The 25,811-nt window shown below is 36.4% G+C and overlaps 1 pseudogene; it reads left to right on the top strand.

The window, feature by feature from the left end:
- The first annotated feature begins 10,568 nt into the window (after positions 1–10,568).
- Positions 10,569–23,020, top strand: LOC143589271 (TMV resistance protein N-like; annotated as a pseudogene).
- Positions 23,021–25,811: the final 2,791 nt, after the last annotated feature.

Below are 25,811 nucleotides of genomic sequence, written 5' to 3'. Positions count from 1 at the left end.
AGCCGCCAAAAGACACCAGCCGTCCTGCTTTCTTCTTTTTTTCTTCTTTTCTTGCCGGCGGCTGACTTCCGATCGCAACCCTTGCTGCCCAAGTTAGGGTTTTGTGAATTTCGGGTTTATGATGAGATTATGGCTGATTTTCTTTGATAATTAACTTCAAATAATATTATACAAGGCCTCTAAGATGTGGGCTTGGGTCGGGCCTTAAGTAAACTTTGAAACTTTGACACTTAAACCCTCCAAGTTCTCTTTTTCTTGCCTTTTTTTCCACATCTTTCCATAACCTACACAAAAGATTTCAACTTTGTAAAACTTTGCACTTAACCCCCTAAACTTAAATAAATTTGATATTAAATCATTAAAACATTATAAAATTGTAAGGAAATATAAGTGTGTTATTCAACACATCAGCCGTAGTAGCAAAATTTCGAACGGGCCACGGGAAAGCTCTAGGGACATCAAATCGATCCAACTCTTTCTTAGGGTCATAAAATATTCAATGAAGGTCTCCAGGACCGAAATTATGGTCATTTTGGGTGAATAGCCCCACACTCACTTTTTTCGGGCTGACGATGAACAAACCCCTTTGGCCGTAGTAGCAAAATTCCGAACGGGCCACGGGAAAGTTCTAGGAACATCTAATCGATCCGATTCTTTCGTAGGGTCATAAAATATTCGATGAAGGTCTCTAGGACCGAAAATATGGTCATCTTTGGTGTATAGCCCCATACTCATTTTTTCAGGCTGACGGTGAACAAACCCCTTTGGTCGTAGTAGCAAAATTTCGAACTGGCCACGGGAAAGCTCTAGGGACATCAAATAGATCCAACTCTTTCTTAAGGTCATAAAATATTTGATGAAGGTCTCCAGGACCGAAATTATGGTCATTTTGGGTTAATAGCCCCACACTCACTTTTTTCGGGGTGACGATGAACAAACCCCTTTGGCCGTAGTAGCAAAATTCCGAACGGGCCACGGGAAAACTCTAGGAAATCTAATCGATCCGATTATTTCGTAGGGTCATAAAATATTCGATAAAGGTCTCCAGGACTGAAAATATGGTTATTTTCGGTGAATAGCCCCATGCTCAGTTTTTTTGGGCTGACGGTGAACTTACCCCTTTGGCCGTAGTAGCAAAATTTCGAACGGGCCACGGGAAAGCTCTAGGGACATCTAATCGATCCGATTATTTCGTAGGGTCATAAAATATTCGATGAAGGTCTCCAGAACCGAAAATATGGTCATTTTCGGTGAATAGCCCCATACTCAGTTTTTTCTGGCGGATGGTGAAGATACCCCTTTGGCCGTAAAAGCAAAATTTCGAACGGGCCACGGGAAAGCTCTTGGGACATCAAATCGATCCGATTTTTTTGTAGTGTCATAAAATATTCGATGCAGGTCTCCCGGACCGAAAATATGGTCATTTTGGGTGAATATCCACATACTCTGCTTTTTCGGGCAGACGGTGAACATAACCCTTTGGCCGTAGTATCAAATTTCGAACGGGCCACGGGAATCCTCTAGAGACATCAAATCGATCCGATTCTTTCGTAGGATAATAAAATATTCGATAAAGGTCTCCAGGACTGAAAATATGGTCATTTTCGGTGAATAGCCCAATACTCAGTTTTTTTCGGTCTAACGGTGAACATACCCCTTTGTCCGTAGTAGCAAAATTTCGAACGGCCCACGGGAAAGCTTTAGGGACATCAAATCGATCCGATTATTTCGTAGGGTCATAAAATATTCGATGAAGGTCTCCAGGACGGAAAATATGATCATTTTCGGTGAATAGCCCCATAATCAGTTTTTTCGGGCTGACGGTGAACAAACCCCTTTGGTCGTAGTAGCAAAATTTCGAACGGGCCACGGGAAAGCTCTAGGGACATCAAATAGATCCAACTCTTTCTTAAGGTCATAAAATATTCGATGAAGGTCTCCACGACGGAAATTATGGTCATTTTGGGTTAATAGCCTCACACTCACTTTTTTCGGGGTGACGATGAACAAACCCCTTTGGCCGTAGTAGCAAAATTCCGAACGGGCCACGGGAAAGCTCTAGGAAATCTAATCGATCCGATTATTTCGTAGGGTCATAAAATATTCGATGAAGGTTTCCAGGACTGAAAATATGGTTATTTTCGGTGAATAGCCCCATACTCAGTTTTTTTTGGGCTGACGGTGAACATACCCCTTTGGCCGTAGTAGCAAAATTTCGAACGGGCCACGGGAAAGCTCTAGGGACATCTAATCGATCCGATTATTTCGTAGGGTCATAAAATATTCGATGAAGGTCTCCAGAACCGAAAATATGGTCATTTTCGGTGAATAGCCCCATACTCAGTTTTTTCGGGCGGATGGTGAAGATACCCCTTTGGCCGTAAAAGCAAAATTTCGAACGGGCCACGGGAAAGCTCTTGGGACATCAAATCGATCCGATTTTTTTGTATGGTCATAAAATATTCGATGCAGGTCTCCCGGACCGAAAATATGGTCATTTTGGGTGAATATCCACATACTCTGTTTTTTCGGGCAGACGGTGAACATACCCCTTTGGCCGTAGTATCAAATTTCGAACGAGCCACGGGAATCCTCTAGAGACGTCAAATCGATCCGATTATTTCGTAGGGTCATAAAATATTCGATGAAGGTCTCCAGGACTGAAAATATGGTTATTTTCGGTGAATAGCCCCATACTCAGTTTTTTTTGGGCTGACGGTGAACATACCCCTTTGGCCGTAGTAGCAAAATTTCGAACGGGCCACGGGAAAGCTCTAGGGACATCTAATCGATCCGATTATTTCGTAGGGTCATAAAATATTCGATGAAGGTCTCCAGAACCGAAAATATGGTCATTTTCGGTGAATAGCCCCATACTCAGTTTTTTCGGACGGATGGTGAAGATACCCCTTTGGCCGTAAAAGAAAAATTTCGAACGGGCCACGGGAAAGCTTTTGGGACATCAAATCGATCCGATTTTTTTGTAGGGTCATAAAATATTTGATTCAGGTCTCCCGGACCGAAAATATGGTCATTTTGGGTGAATATCCACATACTCTGTTTTTTCGGGCAGACGGTGAACATACCCCTTTGGCCGTAGTATCAAATTTCGAACGGGCCACGGGAATCCTCTAGAGACGTCAAATCGATCCGATTATTTCGTAGGATAATAAAATATTCGATAAAGGTCTCCAGGACTGAAAATAAGGTCATTTTCGGTGAATAGCCCAATACTCAGTTTTTTTCGGTCTAACGGTGAACATACCCCTTTGGCCGTAGTAGCAAAATTTCGAACGGCCCACGGGAAAGCTTTAGGGACATCAAATCGATCCGATTATTTCGTAGGGTCATAAAATATTCGATGAAGGTCTCCAGGAATGAAAATATGGTCATTTTCGTTGAATAGCCCCATACTCAGTTTTTTTGGGCTGACGGTGAACATACCCCTTTGGCCGTAGTAGCAAAATTTCGAACGGGCCACGGGAAAGCTCTTGGGACATCTAATCGATCCGATTATTTCGTAGGGTCATAAAATATTCGATGAAGGTCTCCAGAACCGAAAATATGGTCATTTTCGGTGAATAGCCCCATACTCAGTTTTTTCGGGCGGATGGTGAAGATACCCCTTTGGCCGTAAAAGCAAAATTTCGAACGGGCCACGGGAAAGCTCTTGGGACATCAAATCGATCCGATTTTTTTGTAGGGTCATAAAATATTCGATGCAGGTCTCCCGGACCGAAAATATGGTCATTTTTGGTGAATATCCACATACTCTGTTTTTTCGGGCAGACGGTGAACATACCTCTTTGGCCGTAGTATCAAATTTCGAACGGGCCACGGGAATCCTCTAGAGACATCAAATCGATCCGATTCTTTCGTAGGATAATAAAATATTCGATAAAGGTCTCCAGGACTGAAAATATGGTCATTGTCGGTGAATAGCCCAATACTCGGTTTTTTCGGTCTAACGGTGAACATACCCCTTTGGCCGTGTTAGCAAAATTTCGAACGGCCCACGGGAAAACTTTAGGGACATCAAATCGATCCGATTATTTCGTAGGGTCATAAAATATTCGATGAAGGTCTCCAGGACTGAAAATATGGTCATTTTCGGTGAATAGCCCCATACTCAGTTTTTTTCGGGCTGACAGTGAACATACCCCTTTGGCTGTATTAGCAAAATTTCGAACGGGCCACGGGAAAGCTCTAGGGACATCAAATCGATTCGATTCTTTTGTAGGTTTATTAAATATTCGATGAAGGTCTCCAAGACTGAAATTATGGTCATTTTGGGTGAATAGCCCATACTCACTTTTTTCGGGCTAACGGTGAACAAACCCCTTTGGCCGTAATAGCAAAATTCCGAACGGGCCACGGGTAAGATCTAGGGACCTCAAATTGATCCGATTCTTTCGTAGGGTCATAAATATTCGATGAAGGTCTACAGGACTGAAATTATGGTCATTTTGGGTGATTAGCCCCATACTCATTTTTTTCGGGCTGACGGTGAACAAACCCCTTTGGTCGTAGTAGCAAAATTTTGAACGGGCCACGGGAAAGCTCTAGGGACATCAAATTGATCCAATTCTTTCTTAGGGTAATAAAATATTCGATGAATGTCTCCAGGACCGAAATTATGGTCATTTTGGGTTAATAGCCCCACACTCACTTTTTTCGGGCTGACGATGAACAAACCCCTTTGGCCGTAGTAGCAAAATTCTGAACGGGCCACGGGAAAGCTCTAGGAACATCTAATCGATCCGATTATTTCGTAGGGTCATAAAATATTCGATGAAGGTCTCTAGGACCGAAAATATTTTCTTTTTCGGTGAATAGCCCCATACTCAGTTTTTTCTGGCGGATGGTGAACATACCCCTTTGGCCGTAAAAGAAAAATTTCGAACGGGCCACGGGAAAGCTCTAGGGACATCAAATCGATCCGATTCTTTCGTAGGGTTATAAAATATTCGATGAAGGTCTCCAGGACCGAAATTATGGTCATTTTGGGTGAATAGCCCCACACTCACTTTTTTCGAGCTGACGGTGAACAAACCCTTTTGGCCGTAGTAGCAAAAATTCGAACGGACCACGGGTAAGCTCTAGGGACATCAAATCGATCCGGTTCTTTTTTAGGGTCATAAAATATTCGATGAAGGTATCCAGGACCGAAAATATGGTTATTTTTGGGAGAATAGCCGCATACTCAGTTTTTTTCGGACTGACGGTGAATAACTGTGTAGGGAAAGCGGATATAGTGTAGGGATGTAGGTAACGTACATGATGTAGGGAAGTTGGTAAGTTGTGTACGGTAATTTGATTTGTTGTGTATGGAACTATGTATTGATTTTGTTGTGTACGTAGGATAATTTGGTTTGTTGTGTAAGGGAAATTGGTATGGATTTTGTTGTGTAGTAACTTGGTTTGTGGTGTAGGTTGATATTTGTATTGTGTATAGAAATTACAGGTTGTGTATGGTGTAACAACCTATTTATTATGTTAACTGACATTTTGATCGCTAGATGATTAATTACTTTTTCTATTTTGATTTTGTTATGTAAACATAACGAGCGTAGTTTGGTGTTTTATATATGTAATTAAACTTTGATTAATTGACAAAAGCGGTACCGGATGTGGGTCATATGTTCAAGCTCTTGAGGCCGGGTGTGACATAGAAGATTCTGCTTTTGGACATAAACACGAAAAGATAAAATATTATAGAGCTTCTCAATTCATAATGAATGATCGGTTAATCAAGGAGTATTCGAATAGTCGAAAACTTGTTTGAGGTTTTTAGCATGTTTTTTTATTAAACATAATTAATGTTTTGTTTAAGCTATTGTAGCTGGTTATATGTTTAGGAACCGTTTTATGGAATTTAAATGAGTTTAAAAGATTTTGTTATGTCGAAACCTTTGGTTTTAATGTCATGTTGGAAATAAAAATGAATTTATGGGTGGTTGTAGTATAATAAGTCCTATGCTACGAGTGAACATAAATTAAGATCGTGTAGGTTAACTAATATAACTAATAGTATTTTTCTAGTAAGTTAAGAAAAAAAAATTAGGGATTACTACATAAAATAGTAACTAACTTTGAAAATTGTTTCAATCGGGTCATTGATAAAAACTTTTGTTTCAATCTGGTAATTGAACTTTCATATTTGCTCCAATCCTAGATATTTTACCTGGATAGCAGGTAATCTAGGTTTTTATTTCAATGTTTTTACTTTGCATAATAACTTTTAAAGGGTGCGAAAATTAGTAAAAATGCGAAATATAATTTAAAATTTCAAAAATTTACAAAAAAAAGTTCAGAAAATTGCAATAAATTACAAAAATTGAAAAAAATGCAAAAATGTTCAATTATTTTTTTTGAAAACTTGCAATAAATTACAATCCTTTTAGTTATATGTTAAATTTAGGGGTGACAAATGGATTGGGTTAGGTCGAAACAGGTCATGGGTCAGAACGGGTTAGGGTTGAAACGGGTTAGGGTCAAAACGGGTCACTTAAAAAAGGGTTGTTCTGGTTCGGGTCGGAACGGGTTAGGGTCAACAGGTTCGCGTTAGAACGGGTCAAGGTTGGAACGGGTCAAAACGGGTTTCGGATTAGGTTTTTTGAACCAACGAATCAGTGCGTTTTCAACACGTTACAACTCGTTTTAACAGCAAAAGCTCGTTTAATAGATTTTTTCAGTTTGTTTCAGCACGTAACAGCTCGTTTAAGCGATTTTTCAGTTCGTTTAAGCACCTAACAGCTCGTTTAAGCAATTTTTCTGTTCGCTTCAGCACCTAACAGCTCGTTTAAGCGATTTTCAGTTCATTTCAGCACCTAACAGCTCGTTTAAGCGATTTTTCAGTACGTTTCAGCATCTAATATGTCGTTTAAGCGATTTTTCAGTTCGTTTCAGCACCCAACAACTCGTTTAAGCGATTTTTCAGTTTTTTTCAGTACCTAACAGCTCGTTTAAGCAATTTTTCATTTCGTTTAAGTACCTAACATCATGTATTATATTTCCGGCGGAGGCTTCGGAGGCCACCAGAAATTGTCATGAACATGGTGGTGGTCTACATAGAGAGAGAAATAGTGGTTAGAAGGAAGAAGATGAAGTGAGTGGGTGAGTGGTGGGTCCCACTAAAACAGCCATTTTGGTAAATATGTTTAAAACTACACTAAGTTGGTAAATAATTTTATCAATTACACTAGTTTGATAAAAAACTCATATAATTTATATTATGTAATACACGAGTTTCTAAAGCTAGTAAAGTATAAATGCAAAATGTCCTTATTTGAGATTGATCATTACATTAACTTTAAGGTCAAACATTACTTTTTAGTTCAAATCCTCGTGGATTATGCGTAATGGGATTTCTCTTGGACAAATTCAAACTTTGTGTCAAATTCAACCTTAAAAATAACCATGTAAAACGATATGAACTTATACTTTTCTTGTAAAACAGGCTATTATTTAATTCGGAATCTATATGCATCTAGTTAACACCTTAGGCCACCTGTAGTGGTGGCGGTATGGACGATAACGGCAGGGCAACCACCCCCCCCCCTTTTTTTGGGGGGGGGGGGGTTAAGCGTTTTGTGTATAACGCGACGGTGACACAATTTTCAAAAAAAATCTATTTGTTACATTACCGTTTGATTTAAAAAAAATCTATCCATTACATTGAACTTATAATATATTTATTTTTTTAGCGAACTTTCAAGCATCGGGCTTGTTTTGAAACAAAATTAAAGATTTGTTCAACGAACTTGGCGGGGATTCGCGTCGGGAAAAAGATTTGGTAATGTCGAAATGGACCGATATAAACACCAAATGCACAGCTTACCATGCGGTTCACTCTCGGATGACTCGAATGTAGCGTAGCGGTCTCCGACGCGGAAATCATGGAAAGGGAGTTGACAGTATCAACAGAAGTCAGGGAACTTCAATTACTTTAACTGTTGGAAAAATTACCTGAGGTTTCACCCTAAATGGGCCCCCATTAAGGACGTCGATACCGAAAGTTTTAGGACTAATAAAAGGTCTAAAACATCGTCTTCGGTTGATCCAGAAACGTCAAGTTTCGATGCTCGAAACTTCAACTTAAGCGATAATGAAGACGAGCATCCCTATGCAAATGTTGCCGAGATCCCTCGACCAGGGGTTGAAGAAGCAAGGGAAGGGGGAAAGGGGTCGCGTCTTCGTCATTAACGGGTTGGAATGCCGAAATGGAAAGTCATTTCAAAGAAATGAACATTCGACTCAAAGGTATACAAGAACTTGGATCTCAACGTCTTCAAGTAAATTTGGACGCCGTCGAAGTACTTAAAATGAATGAATTGGACCACGACATCGAGGTTTTAACAAACGAGTTATCCGAAGACGATCCGATCCGAGAGTCAAATCTTTAAAAGCAATTCGGAAAAATAAAGTTTTTGAAATTACAACATTTAGTCTTATTATTATTGTATTTTTTTTTAATTTATGTATTTTTTTATTTTAATGTATTTTTTTATTTATGAGTTTGATGTATTTTTTTTATTTTAATGTATTTTTTTATTTATGAGTTTGATGTATTTTTTTAATTTAATGTAGTTTTTTTAGTTTTATATTTAAATATGTAATGAATCATTATTTAAAATGTGTAAAAGTGACTAGGCGCCACGTGGCACATAATGCCCAGGGGTAGGGCATTATGACTACACCCTCTTTTTGCAAAAAAATATAACTTTGACTGGGCGCCACATGACGCATAATACCCAGGAGTGTGGCATTATGACTACACCATCATATATTTTATTTATTTATTTATAGTATTGTCACAATCACAGTTATTAAAAGCGTTAGGCGCACGCAAGGCGCAAAAGCCTCTCCGAGGGCCTAGACGCTAGGCGCAAAAAAAGCATGGGGCTTGGAAAAAAAGTGCACTTAAATAAAAAAATTTCTAAAAATATTTTGTAATGGAAAATATTACTTTTTTCAAATTTCAAAATATTTCAAGCTATAATTCTCTACAATACAGTACCAAAATCATCTAAAATGCCAAAATACCTAATATATATATCATCAAAACAGGCAGTTTATTCAAAAACGTATGATCAAATTTCAATTAAAAGTTAATTCAACAGCAATCGAAATTAAATTAAAGTTTAATATCATCTTAACATGTTGCATGATGCCAATTAGTAAATAAAACACTATTAAACTTTCAATTATGAAAAGGATGCATCTTCAAATAATTAAAATTTAAAAATATGTGAGAATCGATCATTGTTGATAGAACTAACTTTACTAACTTTTCTGTTACTAACCTCTTCACTCTTCGGGTAAGGTTCTGTTATTGGTGTTCTTGCTTTGTTATATGCATAACTAATTGTCGATCATAAGGTCTGTTAATCGTGTTATACAATTATGTTAACCAATTTAATTTTAGGTAAGTTGTTTAAATGGGTTAAGAGATAAGTCAAAGAAAATCAAATAAAATCAAGTAGAAAAAATAGCAAGGGCCGGCTTTTCTCCTAAATTAGCGCATGTAATTAAGGAAGGCGGTAAATCACCGCTTCGCTAAAAAGAACGCCTAGGCGGTCGGGCGCTGCGATGTTAATAACTATGGTCACAATATGTACTAAACTAGTAATTTTGACCATAAAAGTCAAACTATAAAAAGATATGTTCTTTAACATATGACTATAAGTTCAGAGCTGAAACAAGTTATCTTTTAAATTTAGAACCTATATGGTTCTAGTTGTTGCCTGTGGGTTTCATGGAAATTATATTACTGTTTTATTATTATTATTATTATTAATTTGAACAACCAACGAATAAATCATACGCCCGTGATCACACGCGGGGTAAAATCCGTCGCCCAAATGTCCACCTCGGTAAAACCCCACTGTGATTGAATTCAAACTTAAGACCTTAGTCTTTAGTTCCCTCCTAATTTTGATTGAGCTAAAGCTCACTTAGTATTCATAGATAATCTATTTAGTTATTTTATAAACTTAACATAAGTAATTAAAGTGTTTACTTGGTCAAGCCTATGAGTATGAAATGCCTTGAAGAATATAAGAGGATTCTTAATTTTTTAATTTAATTAGTTGAAGATTTATTCTATTCTTAAACCGTTAAAATATAAATGAAATTATGTTTATTTATTTTTTATTTTTTCATGTCATTTCTATCCGGACTAAGATAGTATGATGTTAAATATGTTTTTTATTCGTCATGTTAAGCAAACATGGTGTATCATGCATGAAGCAAGATTGGATCCAACCATTCCATGTAATATCATAGAAGAAGACCTAATGACTTTGAAAAGTATACCCAAAATAAAGAGAGATGGCCCATTTAAAATTCAAGTTGCTACCTGTGGCTTTCATGACTTTGTGTCTTTGAAAAGTTAACCCGATATAAAGAGATATATAACCCCAATGACCCATTATGGATCCAAGTTGCTGTCTGTGGGTTTCCTGGAAATTTCACTACTTGGATTATTTGTACTTAATATCTCTGTGTGTGGTTCACATCTTGGCCAACTTTATTTTAAGATACCTTCTTGGCTTCTTTTGTTTAAACATTCATTTCATCCTACTTTCTTTGCAAGCATTTGGTGAATATTTTTTTCTCAAAAAAACTTGATTTTTCAGGATCTCCCAAGCATACCTTCAATGGATTCTTCAAGTTCGTGTGGTCACTACAAAAGCTACAAGTATGACGTGTTTCTCAGTTTCTGTGGCGAAGACATCCACAAGACCTTTATTGATAATCTTTATGCAGCTCTTGATCAACGGGGTGTTTCCACATTCAAGGATGATGAGAGACTTGAGAAAGGAAAAAAGATAAACTATGAGCTCTTACAAGCCATCGAAGACTCGAGAGTCCACATTGTTGTATTTTCCAAGCGCTATGCATCTTCATCATGGTGCTTAAATGAGCTTCTGAAGATCATGGAGTGCCATAAGACGAACGAGCAAACTGCTTTCCCCGTATTCAACGATGTGGATCCCTCAGAAGTCCGAAAACAAACTGGTCCAGTCTGAGAAGCCTTTGCCAAACATAAAGATAATAATGAAACAAGGGTTAGAAAATGGAGAGATGCTCTTGAAGAAGCTGCCAATTTGTCTGGATGGGATATGAAGAACACCGTTGACGGGTAATTCACTATCGAATCTCTTGTTTTATGGTCAAATTATAAAGTAAATTTGAGTCTGGTTGAAACATGAAATACGTTACACTTGTTTTACACTTTGAGTGCTATAGACCTGAAAAATAATTGTCCGTGTGGGTTATTAACCAAGCTAATAATTGAATCTTCTTTGATCTACAGGCATGAAGCTAAAGTCATAAAATTAATAATTGAGAAGGTTTCACTCGAGTTACGTCCCATTGATATGAACCTTTATGAAAATTTAGTAGGCATGGAAGAAAGGATGCAAGATCTTGATTCATGTTTAAATATTGGTTTATATGATGTACGCATGATACGAATCAAGGGCATCAGAGGTGCCGGAAAGACAACTTTGGCACGAGCTATTTTTGATAAAATAGCGTATAACTTTGAAGGTCAAAGCTTTGTTGAGAATGTGAGGGAAAGAGCTTTATGGTCCGGTTTGAAGAAGTTGCAAAAACAAATCCTTAGAGATGTATTAAAGAATAATGACATTACTATAAGTGATGTTCATGTAGGGAAAAAGTTGATGAAGAACATGTTGTGTGGTAAAAAAGTTCTGATTGTTCTTGATGATGTGGATCATAAAGATCAACTTGAGATGTTAGCCGGTGATACTACTTGGTTCGGGATGGGAAGTAGAATTCTAATTACAACTAGAGATGGGCAGGTCCTTAAAGCACATAGAGTAAAATGGATACGTGATGTCAATCTTTTATCGAATGAGGAAGCAATTAGCCTTTTCAATAGGCATGCATTTGGGAAAGGTAAACCATCTAAAGTTTGAAAGGCATTCACAGGAAGTTGTAAGTTATGCGGCTGGGCTTCCCTTAACAGTCAAAAGTTTTTGGTTCAAATTTGTGTGTAAAGATGATGGTGAATAGGCAAATGCAATTGAGAGACTCAAAAGAATTCCGTTGAAGGACACTCTTAAAGTGTTGGAGCTAAGTTATCAAAATCTCGAGGATCATTACAAGGAAATATTCCTTGATGTGGCATGCTTCCTCCGAGGTTGGGAGAAAGATGATGCAATAAGAATGCTTGAAAGCTCCGGACTTTATGCTAAAAGCGATTTAAGAGTTCTTGAGCAAAAATCTCTAAGTATTACTTCAAAAAACACTTATGGTGCAACTGTTATAACCATGCATGACCAACTAGTAGAAATGGGTAAGAATATTGTACGTCATGAGCATCCAAATAAGCCTCACAAACACAGCCGATTATGGATTAAGGAAGAAATCAAGCATGTCTTGTCTAATAAATCAGTAAGATTCCATTTTATTTGTAAGGTAGAGACAAAACTTACAAAATTTTTCATTAGTCATAACACATATTTTGTGATTGTTGCTCGTGAAATACAGGGTAGTGACTCAACAAGATGTATAGATCTAAATATCAACCCAGGCATATTTTTGAAAGGGCTTGAAAACATGAAGAAACTAAGATGCCTTATAGTGAACAAAAGGTAGTTCAAGAATGATTATGATGAATGTGTGAAGATTGATGAAGCTCACCTACACTTTCCAAATTCGTTACAATATTTGTATTGGTATAAATACCCCTATTGGTGTTTACCCAAAACGTTTGAAGCAAATGATCTTGTTGCACTTGAAATGTCTTGGAGCAAAATCAAACACCTTTGGAGAAGGGGAAAGGTAATATGGTGTATTGGTTGTTCTTTAATGTTACGTTAAGACAGATAATTGGCAAAGAGGTTGCTTGGTTGCCTCTTAATGATTCCATTAAGAGGTTACCTCTTAATGATTTCATGAAGAGACTACCTATGAAATGGTCAGAGGTAGTGTGTGTTTGGTTACGCCTCTTAATGAATCATGGAGTGTAAGAACCCCAAAATTTCGATCCGAATTTGACAACTTAGGAAAGTTGAAGGATACAAAATGTCACACCCCGACTAGGTAGTTGCGGAAGCGTAATACGGGAATGTAATAGATAACACTGGTATCAACAACATTGTTTATAAAGAAATTCACAAACTAATTTACATCATATTACATAGGTTGGTACTAAGTTTACAAACTAGATGAGAATCACATAACCGGTTTACGAGCTTTTATTTAATATTATATATCTGCGTCTATTCACAGCTATTCAACTATTCTTCTAACACCAAGCACGTAAGCAAATCATTCCACTTTTGCTTTACCTGAAAAGCATGTTAAAACGGGTCAACTACGTCTAGTTGGTGAGTTTTAAGTTTCACGAGTATCAACGAAATCAGTACACGAGTTCGTAAAGTTTACAGTGTGTATGTATATATGTATGTGTATGATGTATTATACTAAGCCACAAGTGAAACCGAAACGAGCTATAACGCATGACCTCCACTGCCCATGCACTCCCGTTGGCATTTAACAGCCACTTTGCCCCAAGTATGTACTATGTCTAACACCACATAGCAGTATGTAAAAATATAATGACAATGTGCAACTGGGTTTACATATGTTCCGGCATACCCCTCCGGCCCTGTCAGTTGGGTTTGTCAAACCGATAGTACTATCCACACGTCACCGGCACGAAGTTAATCACTTGTGTTTGTGGGGACTTGTCAAGTGTTAGTACTTAGATAATCCACATCATCACACGTTTTCAAGTATATAAGTATATGTAAACATGCTTTTCACCCCAAAAGTTCGTAAAACAGTTTAGAAAGTGGGGGTCGTGAAACTCACCTTATCGTAGTTCGCACGGAAATTATGTATCAATAAGTCAGGTGCCTCGCTTATAGCCTGATTCCTATAAACGGTATCGTATCGTTAATACTAGTACAGTGTTCAAGCTAAGTCGGGCTGTATAGATAATCTGGGTATAGCTGTTAGGCCCAGAACATGACCATAGTCTTAGATTGTGACGTTGTATACTATGAAATGTTTAAAACTGGATTTGGCTCAGTTTCACCGTTTCCCGAGCCTAGCCAAGTTGATTGTTTATACGTTTCGGGATTAGGTAAGATCACATAAACTTAAGTAAATATATTGATTGATAAAATGATTTGATTTATGAAAAAATTTTAAGGTTTCGGTATCTGGTTTGATCGTAGGGTTCGTTTCCGTTTTCACACGGGTTTGATTATACAAAACGCGCACAATCCACCCGAATTGTCCGGAATTCTCGTAAAAATTTTGTTTTTATCAATATCATTCAAAAATATGATATTTGACCACTTTTGACATTTTGACATACCAGTCAGTCCGTTAAACACAAAACTGCCGGTTTCGTTAAAACAATTATAATTTAAATCTTTGATTAATCATAACTAAATATGTACTTATATATAAATTATGTAAATTTTTGTAAAAATACATTAAGACATGGAGAATTTTATAAAAATATTTTCAGAAATTTTATGATTAATTATTTATTTATAAAAATTCATTTAATAGGTTATAATCGTGTAATAAATGGCCCGTTTATATCAAACGACCTTTGAAAAATCCGATAATTTTTACAAATGGCCTCAATGTTATTACATAGCCCCTGAAAAATCTCTAGAACCTAAATCTTTTGACAAAATGCCTTTTTGTGCGTTTTTCGGCTGTTAAAATTCGGTTAAACCATAATTGCACAAACCATACTTAAGCATTTCCAATAATCCCCAAACTTTACCAGTGATCTTACCATCACATATTAAACTCCAAAACCAAGTTTCATAATTTTTCAATATGTTTAGCTATTTTTCCCAAATAAACGCTCATAAACGGAAATAAATTCACCAAATATTCTCCGTTTATCGAAAAATTACCAAATTTGAACAGGGACTCATTTATATGATCCCTAATGTCCCAGCTAATTTTCACAAGCTAAAAACTAGAACGTCACAACCTAATACTAGACAGCCCCTAAACGAGTGTTACGGGTTTACCTTGTCGGTTTTCGATGAGTTTTGCTAGCTTAAACGACTCTCCGGGTCTCGGGTTGCAAACTCAGTGTATCTACATATCATATAACATCAAACCAAGCATAAATCATCCATATGACAGCCTTGATAATTAGGGTTTCGGTTTTGGGTTCAAACCGAACTTTCAAACCGTAAAAACGTTGTATTCATGTTCTAATCCGCGTTTTTGACCAAAAAAGTATATGTTCCTGGTTTGTAAATATGTTTAACATCAAAACATGGTTTTACTTGATTTTTATGATTTTTGGATGGTTAAACATGTTTAAAACTAATCAAGGATTAATTTTTCATGGTTAAACTATGTTAATCATGGTTAAAAATCAAGGAAAATCACTATTTACCTTAGGGTTTTGATGAAGCTTGATGAAGAAGAACAGCAAAGGTAAGTTTTCTCTGGAAAATTGGGTACAAAATATCTCAAAATATTCTTTTATATACAAGATACTAGAAGGGGGGTGGGCTGTCCCCTTGCGGTCGCTAGCTTATAAGGGCCCATTGGGCCTCTTTTTGGCCCAATGGTGCCTCGGTTTTCGTGCCACGCGTAAAAGTCGGTCCAAAATTTAGTTCGGGTTCGGTTTTTCGCAAGAAAACTAGTTCGAGTGCGAAAACCAGCGCGGAAACGAGTGTTTTTCAGCCTAGTTTTGTAAAATAAGAAAAACGTACTGACTCGTTGTAAAATTCCAAAATATTTTCATGGATTGCTTAGAACATTGTTATATAAGTGTTTTATAGATCTTTTTCGGCTTAACGGATGCTACAATGCTCGTTTTGATATTAACGATTGCGTTTAAGCTTATAGCGTATCGATAAACGAAACCTTTTTCGTTTAAAGAGTTTTAAACGTACTGGGGCCTAAATATCAATATGTTAGCCTCTATAACATATATATAACTCGTATATGACCCCTCAGTATGTATACGGGTCATAATTAGTATCGGTCGGTTACTCGTTTAAGCACTACGAATTAACCGATTTATTGTTTACTTGTTACGTAATGAATATAGTATACCTCGTTTTGTCACGAATGTCACAAAAAAATATTCTTAAAATATGTAATGGAACATTTAAAATAAGAAATAAAATCATTCCATATATGAGAAAAATAAAAATATATTTTATAAGGAAGATAATTCCATAAAAAGGAAATGGAGAAGGGAAACCCATCCCACATGGAAGGATGGATGAAAATGGAAGCATTCCACATGGGTATAAATAAGGAAAATAAAACTCATCCCACATGGAAAGTAAGAAAAAAAAATGAAATTTCTTTATAAGAAAGAGATTTTTCATAGTAATATTCTTTTATGCCAAGCATGCACCTAGTGGTCCTAGCGGAGGGTGCGGAGCACCCAACGCGCACGCGCACGGGCTTTGGCTCGGGCGAGGAAAAGGAAGAGGATGAGGATGAGGGCGATGGCGAAGGCGACGACGAACGGCAAAGGGCGATGGGCACAATGTGGCGCTTTGACCGCGAGCCGCTTGAGAGCCGCCTTAGTATTCTTGGACAAATGGAGTTAGACCCAGACGTGACAAGCTACCAAAAGAAAAGAGACCAAAAACATGAAAAAATGTATCCATGAACACATCGGGATACGAGATGAGTCCTACAACAAGGCCATCGCGATACACGATGGTCCGTTATGACTCAGCAACACGTGTCGCATCCGGTGACACGTGGCAGACGCTAGGGCTGAATCATCAGCCACGTCGTGTCTCTCTCCCGCCATCGCGATACGCGACGGCTTATGGGAAGAGTCCATCGCGTATCGCGATGGGACCCAACATCAGCTATTAATAGAGGGGTTCACGGCACTTCACAATTCACACCAAAACTTTCTCTCTCTACCTCGTTTTGTGTGTCGAACCTTGAAATCGTACCAAATACCCGACGTTTCCTTGAAGTGTGTGTCACCCAAAAGTAACCCGACACTCTGCCCCAAAGTACGTACACGATCTGGCGACCCCGAACATCGCCTAGATTTGTGTGCCAAGAAAAGTAGATCAAGAATACCTCGATATTCGTGCAAGTGCGGAAGTGCTGCCGAAAAAGTCTAGGTAATTATTAAGCTAAGCAAGGTAGGGGTTCTGCTCAAATAAAATATTATTTCAAGGCTTAAACCCTAGTCGGGGTATAGCATAGACCTTGATCAAATTAAAAGGTAATAATTAAATAAGATTTCTTTATGGTTAAGAAATACAAAATTATATAAACAAAGGTTATAGGTAAAATATAGTTTCTTCATGGTAAAGAAACATAAGCATTCACATACATGAGGATTTAGTTAAAATATTATTTCTTCATGATTAAGAAAGATAAGTTTTTATCTACAAAAAGTATAATAAAAAATAGTGTTTCTTTATAATTAGGAAAAATAAAATTTTGTATATCAAAGTTATAGACAAGTGACGTTTCTTCTTGAAGAAGAAACATATCATAGACATTTCTTCTTGAAGAAGAAACATAGCACATGATTGGCAAATAAAGAGAAGGAATTCGTATAATAAATATTTTTTTCAAACAAAAGATCAGTCAAGGTTTAAAGCTATCAAAACCAGACTAAAGGTCTGTAGCCGGATTAAGAGACGATCCGAATATTTATATAAACCTATTTTATTATAGGTTAATTACTCATTCATTCACAAAAGTTTTCAAATGAGATCACCACATCATTCAGAACAGACAATCACAGGTGAATACGTTAAACTTTTTCAATCAGTCAAGATAAAGGGGTGTTTATCTTAAACAAAGTCAGTCAAATATTGTAAGAGATTACGTGATCTCTAACATAAAGATTTAAGGAATTACGTGATCCATAATTTACAAGATAAAAAATAAAAACCAACTCATACCGAGTACACAGGTGTCTGAATCCAAACATAATTTGTCTAGTCTTTCAATCAAGGCTGTGTGACCGCAGACTAGAGATCATAATAAAAGCTCTCCAATGGGCGTCAGTTCCCGGAGAACTGTATTTGTGTGTGTATGGCAGTGGCACAAATCCCAGAAATAAGAGACGTCTCTGCTGAGATTGTTCAAGAAAACTATCTTGTCAGTCAAAGAAAGATTTATTAAAATGTTTTTAAAGTTAACGATTTCACCAGCATATCGCTGACGTATTCCCCCTCCCCCATATTTTAGGAAAACATGTTACTACATGTAGCAAGGAATTAGAGTCATTCAAGAAGATAGATTCTCGCAAGGTAGAAATGGCTCGGTTTTAAATCACTAAAATATTATAAACAATATTTAAACATGATTGTAAAACCAAACAAAGGTTTATAAATCAAACACTCAGATATTTATTATCCGAGAATTTTTCCAAATGAACTAAATATTATAGTATAAATAAAGGTTTACGAATTTCAAAATAAATTAATACTTTTATTTTAAAAGACTTCCGCTAAATAACCACAAATCAGACATATTTACAAAACTGGTACCATCTATTGGTCAAACGCTTAGGCCCTAATTCGGGGTGTGACAGGTAGGCACTTGATGGTTAAATTTTAAGGATATGCTGAATGATTCAAAGGCTACCCTTAAATCTAGTAATTCCTATTATTAATTCAACCCAAGATAGCCAAACAACCTTTAAATAATTTCCATTGATTAAGTGAAGAATGTTTATAATGTTGGCAATAAGAAGAATATAGAAATACAAATATACAACTAAGATAGGAATGAAGGACGAAATGGAAAAAAAAAAGATATTTGGTTGGTTATTGGAATGAAATCATCTATTACCTTCTCCATTCCACTCCCCCTAACACACTCCAAATTCACCCCCACCTCACATTTGTTTTTCATTCCATTCCCACTTTCACATTATATCACCTCCACCATCATCCCACCACCGCAGTCGCCACCCACATTGTTCCCGTCCATCGCCACCAACGCCTACCGACACCCACCACTTACCGCCCACCACCGATCACTCCCAGTTGTCGCCACTCACCACCTCCGCCACCCACCACTGAAACTGCCCACCACCGCAACTGTCACACCCCAACCTACATGCCGAGGCACGACTCAAATTTGTAGCATAGCTCAAAGACACTAAATATTTCAAGTGTCAATATCTAATTTATTTCATTCAAAAATAAAGGACACAAATTGTTCAGCAAAAAGGAAATAATTCCAAACAATTACATAAATCTCAAATCAAACAAACATTCTTTATTTTACTAAAAATCCTAAAGTCCAATCTAAGCCTTCATATTCACATCATCCAAATAGCTGCCTACATGTGTTAGCGAGTAACCACCAATTGATATATATATATATATATATATATATATTAGATAAATAAAAATAAGCAATTTCTTGCGACATGTGAATCACACCAACCAGTATAACATCAAAAATACGATTGTCATTCCCCTTGACCCAAAATCAGGTCAAGTTTCTCCGACGGCGTATGATCATACTATAAAGGTTAAGGATGGGATACCAACCATAAAACAGTAAAACATAGTCATATAGCATTTAGCAGCTAATCGAGCAATTACATAATCATGCAAATAGTGGAATTGTATTTGAGTAAATTATGAGTAACTAAGTTGGTTTTCGTATGCATAAAGCCCACAAAATAAAAATAGGGAAAAGGGGTAAGTGATTACTAACCAACGATATAGGCTAGTTAAAGAGAGAAGATGTGTGAGAATAAGCGAGCCAACCAAACTTAAGCGAAAAAATCTAAAAATTCAGAATAATAACTATAATTAAAAATTAAGGTGAAACAAACTAAAATTACTTAAAGTTATTAAGTACAGCTCCCATTATAAAGAAAACGGGAGATGAGCGAGCTGACTGACTTTTAATATAAATATACAGAAAAATTAAATATAAATTGTACTATTGAAAACGAACTGGACCAAACAAGAATTATTGATTAATCTCTCATCTAACTCTAGTTATTGAAAAAGCTAGATTTAAACGAGTGTTGGTTCGTGTCTGGCCCGGATTTCGGTATGAGACCAAGCTCGGGTCTAACATGTTCAAAACATTGAGATTGAATAAATGTAAAAGGGTCGGTAGCTAATTCGGATTGATTCATTGAGAAATTGACCAAATAACTTAACATAAACCCTAAACGGACCTTTGTGAAATTGACCAACGAAATCCCATCAATCAATGAAATTGATTGAGGACTTTTGTTTAGAATAAGAAAATAAACAACTTTCACGTTTACAAGTTACCCATAATATTGATGGAACAAGGAGAAACTAGATGATGAACAAACTTTGACTTCAAAGTCAAACCTTCAAGACTTGAGCAATTAGCAACCAAAAACCGAAATTGAGAGTGAGATTTCATGGAACAACAGAAGAATAGGCTTGAGGGATGCTAGATTTTATTGAGGGTCGGTTAAACTCGTTTAATTAACGAGTTTTGGAGAATTACCAAATAACGATAGAAAACTAACTGAATTTTCGTATCTAACGAACGTGACGGAAACCTATCCAATTCGCCAAGACTCATTGCTTTTGGTTTTAGTTTCAGTACCGTATGGAACGCAACGAAAACCGACCAAATGCCAAAAAAATTGTTTAGTTCCGGTACCGTAACGAACGTGACGTAAACCGAGCATATATGCCACCCCATTGGTCCACCTAGGTTTTATAATTTTTTGTTTTTGTTCTGGTACGTACATACGTACCAAAACCGACCAGATGCGCATCGACTTACCGCCTCAATACTTGGGACCGACAATACCACCGTCCTAGTTTTACCGACCTGCCGGCTGCCAAGCACAACGCACCAGATAAACACTAGTTATTAATAAAAGGCAAGCGATGTTGCTTTGCAAGTTGACAAGGACATAAAGTAGGTTTAGGCAATAAAGACGTCAAAAATAAGCAACCAGTTCATCTTAAAAAGGAAATAACATCAGCGGCTGCATGGCCTAAACGGAGTATGCCAAATTTCATTGTAGGGAACCGTGGAGATCGACTTGTAACTGCCACATGCAGTGGCGAAGCTTAGGTTTAGTCACGGGGATGACCGAAGTTATGGACTCAAAAATTTTCGGGTCAATGATTCGGTTTGTGTCGGTGATTCGGGTCGTGTCGGTGATTCGGGTCGGGTCAAACAATATGACATCTATATATCTAATTTTTCTACATTTATTCAAACAATTGTTCTTACAATAAAAAAACAAAATAATTTTTTAACTAACAAAGACCTAGAATATTAATGATGATGCAAGAGGAAGGGTGAGAGGGATAAGCAAATTCGGTATTGATACCGATACCGGTACCGGTACCGAAATCCAGGGGGGAATCTTCATTTGATGAGTTACCTTGAGCAAAAGAAGACATATTAGGGCATTGCAGTGTGTAATTACCATCAGTTCAGCATAACTGACAATGCCCATGACAATCTGACATCTACCCCGACCACGGTTGTTATAAGAACCCCGGCCAGGTGGAAGATTGATTCATCCACAAGAGGACCCACGGCATGTAGACCGTTGTTGGCGAGTATAAAGGGCAACTCGCGATGGGGTGTTGGAACCATGAAGAGAAGCCTAAAAGCTGCTGATGTGAAAGGAGAAGAGCCTAGTTCTTCCACTGCAGGTGATCGGAGGATAACAGCTTGATATTTAGGATTTGGAGGAGGGTTGCCATGGGAAGAGTTTGTTCAGTGGATGTAATGTTTGTCGATGGTCGATAACGAGGGAGAGGATACCGACAAAAAAGAGAGTGAAGGTGAGGGTTTAGAGAGGATCTGATACGATGTTAAGATAGATAATTGGCTCTAAAACTTCTTAAATGCATATAAATATATACCCAACCCAAATACTCAATTGCGTACCCCCCCCCCCCCCCCCCGATTACGAAATTGACAAATTTATCCATTTTGATTTATTTAGCTTACAATATGGAGAATAATGTAATGAAAACATACAGTTAACATCTATCCAAAATACATGCAACCAATCATAATTAGTTATATCAATGATTTCTATTAATATGTTACAATTATATAGGCATATCTATTAGCTAGCTATCAAAACATGTGTTTACCTCTTTTGTTCTCTTTCCATCTTATAATAGGTCATGAAGAAGCTCAGATTTCTTAATTTGAGTTATTCAAAGTTGAGTAGCGTGGACCTTGGGCTGACGCCCAAACTGGAGAGGTTAAATCTTGATCATTGTTATGATTTGGTAGAACTTAATGTGCTTGGTGGATGTCTAGAAAGTCTTGTGTACTTAAACTTAGATTATTGCAGCAGTTTAAAATCTGTGTCTTTTATCGCGCATTTTGAATCACTTGAGGTTCTTCATATAGATGGATTAACTCTGGGAGAATTCCCAGATTATATCATCACAACGCATCCCAACAATAATTTACGAGAGCTTCATGTTTCAAATAATGGTGCTATACAGGAAATACCCTCATCAATTGGAAATTTGCGTAAGCTTGTCTCTCTACATCTCGCTGGTTGCTATTCACTTAAAAGTCTTCCGGAAAGCATTTGTAGTCTACAACGTTTGAGGACTCTTAACCTTTCTTACAACATTGGCATAGAGGAATTGCCCAATGACCTTGGCCAATTGGAATGCTTAGAATGCCTATATTTAAGCGCTACAAAAGTTAACATCTTCCTGGTAAGATTTGTATGTTGAAACGTCTAAAAACCCTAATTATTCAAAGCTGTGATTTTCTTGAGAAGTTACCAGAGGATGTTGGTCAATTAGGATCATTGGAAACATTAGTTCTACGATTTTGCTCCAATTTAAGAGAGATTCCTAGCAGCATCTGTATGTTGAAACGTCTCAAAGAGTTGGACCTTGAAGAGTGTAAGATGATCAAGAAATTATCAAACAAACTAGGTAATTTAGGATGTTTATGATTCTTAAATATCAAGAATACCGGCATAACTCATCTTCCAGATAGCATTAATTTGTTGAAAGATTTGAAAATCACCAGATCTTAATCGAAAGATCAAATATCTGAAAATTAGAATGCTTGGAAGAGTTAACTATTTGGAATACTTGTAGCAGCGGAGCCATTAGAAGGTAATCTCTGTCTCTCCCTCCCTATGTCCTAACTTTCACTAATTTCCTTATTTTATGTTTGATATTTGAAATTGATATGATTATGGATAACTTTAATGTAAATAAATGGATAAATACATATAAAGCTAGCTAGTGTAAACATTATTTAACACAATCTTGACTTTGACAGCCATCTTGTATTATAATTAGCACATTGGATACTAGGGGTATGCATAGGTCGGTTCAATTCATTATTGGACTAAACCAAACCAAAAATCGAAATGTCGGTTTTTAAGTTTTTGAAAACTATTTGGTTTTTTGGTTATTTGTTGGGTTCTGTTCTAAGTTTTCGGTTTTAGTTACCCGCAAAACCAAGAATCGAATCAAAAGTTCGATTTTAAGAAAATATTAAACCAAACCGGCGGATTTTGTTTGGATCGGTTATTTGGGTTTGGGTTTTTCAGTTTTTTCGGTTTGGATCAAATTTTTCGGATTCATGCACACCCTATCGGATACACGTACTCTACTAATTTATCAAAGTTATTTTTATTTTCGTATTTTTAACTGGTGCAAAGGGCATGTTTGTAAGTATTTAAGCAATCGATCTGAATGCGTAACATTTTGGCTTCTGATGTTGCTGATCTCATAATGTTTTTAATTAGCTCACATCATTTAATTTTGCTAAACTAATCACAGATCAACTGCTTCTACGTTCAAGAATTCAAAAGTCAACTTTCAATTCATGAGCATATAATCCTTAAACCTCCTTGGCTCCTTTTATACATAAAACATATGTACTATTTTGAATTTGTGAACACAGTTTGACCATTAGGGAAAGTCAAACTACTGTGGATTTCTTTGAATTTAATCTAGTTACAAACATTATGTTATACTTATTTCTAGTTAGCGCATGTTTAAACATTTCTGGAAGATCTTTTTTGTTTCTCATTTTCTAACTCAACTAAAATTATAATTTGATGAATAACTTAAATGACTTGACAATGATCTTGAGATTAAAATTTTAAGATGATCTTAACCTTTGAATTTCTGTACTATAATCACTGGTTTTATCAGCTATGTTTTTCTTCTTTTCTTTTTTGTTCTAGGATATATTATCCACGCCAACAGGTGACGGTCCATGGAAATGAAGAAGGTACTTGCTTATATGCTAAGAGACAATAGGCCTACGGCATTCAAAACTTTTCTTTTATATGACTTTTGTTGAACATAGTGAATCTCCTTGTAAGTTGATATACGATTTGTTTTTCGTTTAAACAAACAACTTAATGTATAATAATATTTTCTTATAATGTATGACTCTAGATAAATTTGTTTAATTTCTTTTATCTTTTATATAGTACTACCAACAATAACCAATGATTCCTTGCGTTGTAATCCTTTATATATAACTTAACATGTGTAAAAATAAACAACCTTCATTATATATATATACATATATATATACACACACACATATACATATACAGTTATACATACACATACAAAAAAACACAACTTATGTAAAATACATATTAGGAGAAATATTAATTAAAAGTTAGGGCTGTCAAATTATAACACGGATTTGTTAACACGACACGACACCGGTTTTAACAGGATTGGGTTTGAGCTTAGCAGGTTCCTGTCTTAAACAGGTCGACCTGTTTAAGACGTGTTTAAATTCGTTCATAACATGTTAAAGACCTATTAACCTGTTGGTAACCTGTGTATATTTTTATTTTAATATATATATATATACTTCTAAAGTCTTAAACCTAAAGTCATACTTACAACGACATTTAACTAATGCCCATCAGAACCCGATATTGTATTTTTTATGGATATTATGATTTGCTTCTATGCTTTTTTTATTTCAAGTATTTTATTTATTTGTCGTCTTTTGTTTCTAATATGTTATGAATTTGTGGTTCTTGTTTCAAATATGTTATGGGTTATCAATTAATCAAGAATTTTATGCTCATTTTGAAAATTTTGGTTTCGTTACACATGTATTGTTCATTTATCTCTTAAAACAGGTCCCTTAACAGGTCCTAACAGGTTAACCTGTTACTAAACGGGTTCATGTTTGGAAAAAATGACACGATTAATTATCATGTCGTGCTCGTGTTTAGTACAACAGGTCATCGTGTCTTATCGTGTCGTATCGGACATGTTATGACAGCCCTATTAAAAGTAGAATGTTTGGACTACCAAAACATAAACACAAACTAGACATGAAAGCATATTACGAGAACATGTACTCAACACAATATATATTATCGGGCCCATGCTACTACATCGATCTCATCCCGTACTGACTCGTACAGTTCAACTCTTATGGCTATTTGTTCTCTTTGACATCAAGGATGGATCTTCATCTAGCAACTCCGCAAGTTGTTTTACACATTAGTCATACATGACAAGTTTGATTGACTTTGACAACAATTACCCTACTCCTCTGGTTTTATTTATACCCGTTGACAATATCTACATATTCTAATAAAGTAAAATAATCATGTAAATTTATGGTTAAACCTCACAACTTTTTTTCCTCCAAAACTAAGATCTTAATTGACCCTAATAAATGTCCATATTCACTTTCCTTTTATATTTTATTCATATTATATTTATACGTTTTAATAAAATGAAATATTAACATATTATTTTACTATATATTCCAAAATACTTGATGAAATTAAAAAATTAACAACAAACCATGTTTGTTAAAGATTG

Source organism: Bidens hawaiensis, unplaced genomic scaffold (genome assembly GCF_021521415.1).
Source record: "Bidens hawaiensis isolate Kalapana, Puna unplaced genomic scaffold, B.hawaiensis_p1.1 tig00037302_1, whole genome shotgun sequence".
NCBI classification, from domain to species: domain Eukaryota; kingdom Viridiplantae; phylum Streptophyta; class Magnoliopsida; order Asterales; family Asteraceae; genus Bidens; species Bidens hawaiensis.
This window is presented reverse-complemented; position numbering and strand designations above follow the sequence as displayed.